The sequence below is a fragment of the Hippoglossus stenolepis genome, chromosome 19, assembly GCF_022539355.2.
Source record: "Hippoglossus stenolepis isolate QCI-W04-F060 chromosome 19, HSTE1.2, whole genome shotgun sequence".
NCBI lineage: Eukaryota > Metazoa > Chordata > Actinopteri > Pleuronectiformes > Pleuronectidae > Hippoglossus > Hippoglossus stenolepis.
In genome coordinates this window covers 6508847-6516205 of record NC_061501.1, presented here as the reverse complement: position 1 = coordinate 6516205, position 7359 = coordinate 6508847, and positions in this window count along the sequence as shown.

Genomic DNA, 7359 nt, shown 5'->3' with positions numbered 1-7359 from the left:
GCTTGGAAAGGCACACAGCAGAATGTGACATACATATCCATGTATTCCCATTTCTAATAACACCCTATGAACTATGGATAATTTCTTAAATTTAACTGGTGTTTGTAAGAGTGAATTGTGAACTGTGGAGGTAGTTTACTGAGTTAGTTGAGAGTAGAATAAGTTACACAGAGGCTGCACTAATTAATTTAATGCTTGGGTATAGCTGTGTGAGACATAAACTGAAAATGAAAAGTATAAGTAATAACTGAGTCAACAACACTGTCTCTGACCTCCACCATATCAGCGAAGTCAGACTGTTACCATCAAAGCACAGATATACTGTATGGTTCTAACATGCAACAAGCTCTTGTCCTCAAATTAACCAGAATAATAGTAGAGTGCATAACTCCGCCAATTATTTGGATCTGCCCCAAAGTGCACACACACATAGATATTTGTCTCACTAATATAGATTTTTCATCAAGATCCATGAATTATTCTTTGACAAATCAATAAAAATGTGAAAAAACACCCTGTCTCACAATGTTAAAGAAAGTGAAAAAAGAAATTCGGGATCCATCCCCCTTATTTGGATCTGAACCAAAATAGTATGGGTACTTCCCTGACTCATACTGCATCCTTCCACCAAGTTTTGTGATAATCCATCCAGAAGTTTTTTTCATGATATGCCAACAAACAAACATATTCTACTTGGCAGAAGTAAATATGGCTTTGAAACAAAAAACATATACACATGAAATAAGATGAATTGTGATTTTAATGTTAAGTCACATGGTCATATCTTTGTGTCTCATCAGATGTGGCATTACAAATGGAGCTGTGTTGGAATAAATCATCATCACCATCACCATCATCATTATCATCACCACCACTGTCATTAATATATCAAAAGAAGGTAAGTCCAAAAGAACTTAGCTCTCTTGCTGCTTTTATAAAGTCTGGTCCCAACACCTTAAACAAATCGTATTACTATGGAAATAAGCCTCAGAGCTTTTCACCTTTGGTAGCACTGGAATAAAGTAGCTACACATGCCCCCCTGTTATTCAAAGCAACTTATTCAGGTCATACTCTCCTTGGTTGTAGAAGGCAGAAGAGATCGCATTACTCCATTTAAGGCATGACAGGTTGTGTTACCACATTATTAATTTCATGGTTAAAAAAAAAAAAACCTCTTAAGAACCAGCAGGCGTTGCAAAGTAGCACCCATAATTCTCCTGGGGCTAACAACAACATGGACATACATAATAAAAAAGCCTCTTCCTGAGGATGATGGAGAAAGGAAGGCATTTGTGATGACTTGAGAGGCATCCTTTGGCTTTTCAATCAGCATGAAGGGGCATATAACTGCTGGAATGATTCACTGTAATTTCCATCCTGTCTCTATCGTCAGCATCAAGGTGACATTCACCTTAGGGCACCTGATGGTTGGTTCCGAACTTGTCACAGTGTGGCATCTCTCTTTTATGGGTAAACACACAGTTACCATCATGCGACACACAACGAACATGCCTGAGGCACACAACATTTGCGTGTTGCCTCATAAACAAACACAGACACACAGCAGGAGGTGGACTGTAATCTGCAAATTGAATCAGCCTCCATCAGACATCACAGGATACTGCTGGAGCCTCTGTCATGACCTTCAGGGGCCTTTGGTTCAAATTAGAGTTACATGATCACTAACTAAAGCCGAAAGTAAGCTAATAAGGGAAAAGAGAGAACAAAAAGATAATTTATTACCGAGATACCTGCAATAAAAAAAGCTTTGTAATTAGCTTGTTTGGATGAGAATGAAGCTTTTTAGCCTCTGTAGTGAGACACTAAAGCATCACGCCTGAGCCACACATGGAGGGTATGGCTGCTACGTGAGGTTTCTCGTACAACTACTGTATATACTCGAATAAAAGTATGTGCTCAACTAAATGCCAAGAATTTACAGTAACAATAAAAATCTTGTTTAAAAAAATAGAATGGATTCAGTCAACAGAAACACTTTAGTGCTTTTACTTTGAAAGAGGTAAAGGAGGTGCTGTAAATACTTAAATATGTGACATATCCGACAGACATAGACATTGAAGCTGTGGTGAAAGATCATTTTCACTTGGTAAGTAAAACATTCTAAATCCCTAATAGGAGTTCTTTATATCACGACCTAAAAATCAATCCAGGTGTAGATTTATTACCATAAATACCATCAAAAGGTACAAAGAAAATAAGAACCCTTTGATACAGACTATAATTCGGTCAAGTTTTAAGATGAAAAAGCATTAAAGCCTGCTATTTAACAAAACATGATTGTCTATGAGAAACACTCTGGGACTTGATCGATCCCAGCGGGACCTTCCTCTGGTGAGGGTGTAAAATGATAATGGAGCCGAAACATCCTATGATCCTGAGGTTCACTACTAACGATGTGCCCTAAAAACTTGAGAAAGTTCTCCTCCTCCTGTAGTCTAGAAGTAAGCGTCTACAGTAAGTGTAACTTAGTAGATTTCAGGGCCTGTACCTTTATACTTTTACTCAATTTCATTTTTTTATCATTTTAAACACAGAATCTGTGTACTTATATATATATGCTGACTATGTGATATATACTGACTATGCGATTTGGTTCTATATTATCCCTCAGTGCTGTCTTCCCTTATTGATTCCGCATCTAGGGATCCCCACAGTAACTCACACGCCTCCCCACAGTAACTCCACCGCTAACAACAACATTAAAAAAAAAAGAAAACAAACAGAAAACTTCCCGTCAGCGGATCTTAATTGAATCAAGAAATGGCTCATGCAGAGAACTCAATTAGCATTGATCGGCCCACTCCTCCTCCTCCTCCTCCGTGTACACAGCACATAGCTGATTGGATGGTTGGCTGCTTATTCATACAGCCAGAGCATTGGATCGAACTGTGCAGGTTTCGCCACATACATCTTCATCTGGGTATGCTCCAGCGGCCGCTCTATCGGGCTGTACCTGAACATGGGCTGTTGGACTCACCTGGGATGTGTTTTTGATTGCACGCATTTGGATTCTTTTAGGGTCAGAGCTTGAAATAAAGGTGCTGTGCAAAGTGTGTCCAGGCCAAAGCTCTGGCATGTCTGCAGCTGTCTGAGTAGAATAGTGTTGGGATTAGTTGATGTTGGAGTTGGCGCCATTAAGGGAACAGATTTTAGCAGAAGAACACCATTATTTAAACAACAGGAGGAAAGCAATGGGGGATAATTCATTGATTCCTTAAAATAAAAACCAAAATATGGTAGACAGTCCTTTCTTGGTGAAACAATAGACTGTATATAAAGATGGACGAAATGGCTGCTGCCCAAAAGTGATTCTTAAGTGTCTCGATCACCACATAATAGCTGGCTGTGGTATAGGTTATAAATCCCACCTCCTCCATGTTAATTGATGTTGAAGTGTTCATTTTTCTGGTAAATTAGTTTTTAAGTAGTTATTTGATAACATTTAAAACAAGGTTGACTGAGACTCGTGATTGGTGCATGTATCAACGGGACGTGGTCGCTAATGAGCACACTCAAAATTAACAAGATGACCGTGCACATACCCGAGATATTTTAGCTTAATTTCTGGATAGCATGAGGACGTGGAGACATGTCGTCCATCTTTATATTCAGTCTGTAGGTGAGACTGTCAGTGTATATTATATGCCAACTGTCATGCGTTTGCGCTTATGATTTAAATGGTGGGAAACTTGTGACCTTGGTTTGAGAGGTGTTATTCATAAAACACAAGTAATATCAGCATGTTGTAAATTTTAACGGCATGTCAAGTACTCTAGATGAGGACTATGTTAAAATTAACTGCCACCACATTTAAAATGACCAAGTGTAATGTCACTTGCTGTAATTTTAGCTCCTTTAGAAAATCCTATTAAATTACAGAGGGGAGAGAGCATTTGCACTGCTCATTACAAAAGCCTGTTAACACTACATACATGCTGCACAAACAAAATACATGCACAGTAGATAATGCCCATATGATTATTTCAATTACTCTATATGCACATTTCTTCATATATAAGAGCCTTGCTTTGCTCCAGAAATGCCAGATATTGACATTAATGTTCTTCACATGTGTTCTCTGTCGCTCTCTCACAGTCGTTAATCCTTATCGAGCATGTTTTGCACCGTAACGCTGCCTTCTTGTGTATTTTAGCCCAGGGGATCAGTTGGGACCTCTCTGTGGTTCCCTTTCATTGATCCAGCGGCAGCCTTGCAGGGCTGCTGCACTGTTCCATTTCAGATCATTTAATGGAAGTTCCCAAGAAAAGTAATTTTGCTCACATACTGTAATGACTCAGTGGTATCTGTCAATAATCCTGCTGAGCTCATAATTAATTTCTAATTCACCTGATTGTGGATTAGGCCTATACAATCCAGGGTGCCTTGAAACTTCTCCCTCAAAACCACAGTAAAACTTTTACTCTGATGGGCTTCCACTCTCAAGCTTTAGTTTTCACTTCGCTGTGACATCTGCCCAGATTTGAGAGCTCGGGGCCCTGTGATGTTTGCCAGTTCCCTCTGAAACTAGGAAGCTATAGCTATAGTGTGTGCTGTATCTCTGTGAGACTGTAATTTCCTTATAGGAAAGGGGGCAGGAAAAAGCTGCCAGAACCAGTTTACGTTCACGTAACAGAACACAACTTCTATCTCGGCTGACACGTCGACAGACGATACTAAAGTTTCTTTGATATATTCTTATTGTATTGTGAAATCTCACCCCTCATCTCCCCAAAGCCCTAACGTAATATCCATTTTATGAGAGACATCCACATCCACTCAGAGTTTCTGTGCCATAGTAGGAAGGCAATCAAATGAATGCAAATTTTTTTTGCCTTTTGGATAGCTCTCTCTCTCTCTCTTTCTCTGTCTCTGTCATTTAAGTTTCATCGCTCTGAAAAAACACTGGAAAATTAACCACCAGACGAGAATAGGCCTCTCGGCACTGGTTGGTTGCTGCAGTAGATAATTATCATGTCACCCAAGTAAAGGTTGCGTCTCTTAACATGACGTGCCTCGTGATGGAGTGAGAATCAGTCTTTAGGAGGGGGCCGAGAGATTGAGTAAAAAACCAAAGAAATGATCATATTAAGCTTACATCACTCTGCGTATTAATAGACTGTCAGCCTTGAAATGGTTTCCAAAGCTTTTTAAATCACCATCACTTCTTCTGAGTACATGACTGTAGAAGTCCTCGGTCCATAATAATTACATGAACACACTCTTTACTTTCTTTGGCTTCTCTTTGATGCTCACATTTACAGTTCACAGTTTTATTGCTAATATACAAGGTGTGATTAACCTTGTAGAATTCATGTGAAGGATCAAACTAATAATGATTCAGTAAGGAGTTTGAGATCTGTGTACGAATAAGTAAAGTGACGAACAAACATAAGTTGCAAGTCTTTTGAGAACCAGTTTGTTTCATAAATATACATGGGTGTTAATAAAGAACAAACAAGGTTCCTATCAATGGTTCAGTATGGTGTCCTCTTGTAGTAATGGTCTGTATTCATGTAGTACTTTTCTAGTCTTGACCACTTAACGTGTTTCAAAGTACAGTTTTGCCATTCACACATGCACACACACATTACTCACACATTCATACAGCGCATCTATGTGCAGCACTTTCTTATCACGCATTAATCACACACTTCCAGCACAGCCGTCAGGGGCAATTTGGGGTTCAATATCTTGGCCAAGGACACTTCAGCACACAAGAGGGGGAGACTGGGATTTAACTGCCGACCTTCTGGTTAGAGGACGACCTGCTTCAGCACAGCCGCCCAATTAGTGACCCCATTATCTTTGTTCATATTAAGATCCTGGGATATAAAAGATCGCACTGACTTAATTCATATTGAATCGAAACCTGAATAAATAAATGTAACTTCATTCTTTCGAAAAAAGTTATCAGCCAGTGATTCATGCAGTAGAATGTGAATTGCATTGCTAGAAGAAGCCCTTGACGAAGACATACACTACCCCCGGTAGATATCAGCAGATCCATGTAGACGAGATGGAAATAAAGAAGAGGAGATGTTTTTATGTTGCACCTTATTTTTTAAGAAGAACAGGGAAAAAATATAAGATCATAGACCAAGCTAATATATGCTGCTCACATTAGAGCAGACAAATATACTGTTTAATCCATCCCTTGCATTTGCTCATGTCGAGCCTCTGGTGTTGTATGTTTCAGCCGGTGGACGTAGTCAAAGACCTGTGCCCAAACCTCATCCTGATTCATGTTTGAATTTTCTTTTGGGGTTTTGCGTGTGTATTTGTGTGTGAATCCTTGTTCCATCTCCGTATATACATTATCCAGGTTATTGCATTAATCTGCAGGATGGTTGTAACATGACCTTAGCTGACTCAAGATTTCATCCAGAAATCTACAGTCCCATAAACATCCTTGCAGCGAGCATTTATTAAAACCCCTTAATGATCTAATGAGTTGAGTCTTGTGGGAATGATGCATTATGTCTGGAAGGGTTCACGATGGCCTTGAAAGTACAACCACAAGGTTAAGATGATTCGGTTCACTCTTATTTTATTATCTTTTGCTCTGAAGATTAAATGAATGAGCTTGTTTTGAACAAACCACGTCCAAGTGGAGCTGAATACCATTAATCTTTTTTTATTTTTTTTAAAGGCAGCCTTAAAATATATTTTAATGAAAATGAATGAAAACAGTAACGTGTGCTTGAAAAGTAATGTCTCTATTAGGGATTCTTGCAATACAAGAAGAAATAAAGAAGTGAGTGAAACAAGTGAGACATGTTTGTTTTTACATTTTATCATTTTCTTCTGGCCGCTCAGAGAAGAGAGAAGGTATCCATTTGTGATTCAGCCTCACTAAACTAAAACAAAGGTAACTGAAACCTCATATCGGCACCAAGGTTCCATTTTCATTTCATGTCCACATCTTGTGCTGATCTCCATATAAATCACAACAATCTAGGTTATTTTGCTGTTGTGGGTGTCCTATACACAACAGTTGGCACTGGTATTTGTATTTCCCCCCTGGCACGCCCCGAGTGTGTTAAGAGTTGAAGCACCATGTGGAAATAACTGGGATGAAGTCTGTCCCCCGGGGGAGGAATTTGATCACTGTCATAGAAGCCGATTTTGGAAAGTCTCTGGAAAATAATGCCATCTTATTACTTTACTTTTTTCAAAGCATCCTAAGTAGTAAGCAGTTGTCACCTGAAAGGAAAGTAAGAAGACAGAAAAAAAACACAGTCACTGAACATGGAACTGCAAGGCAGCAAGTACACGTAGCTTGTTAATGACTATGTTTACATGGACAACAATATTACAACTATTGACATTATTCATTT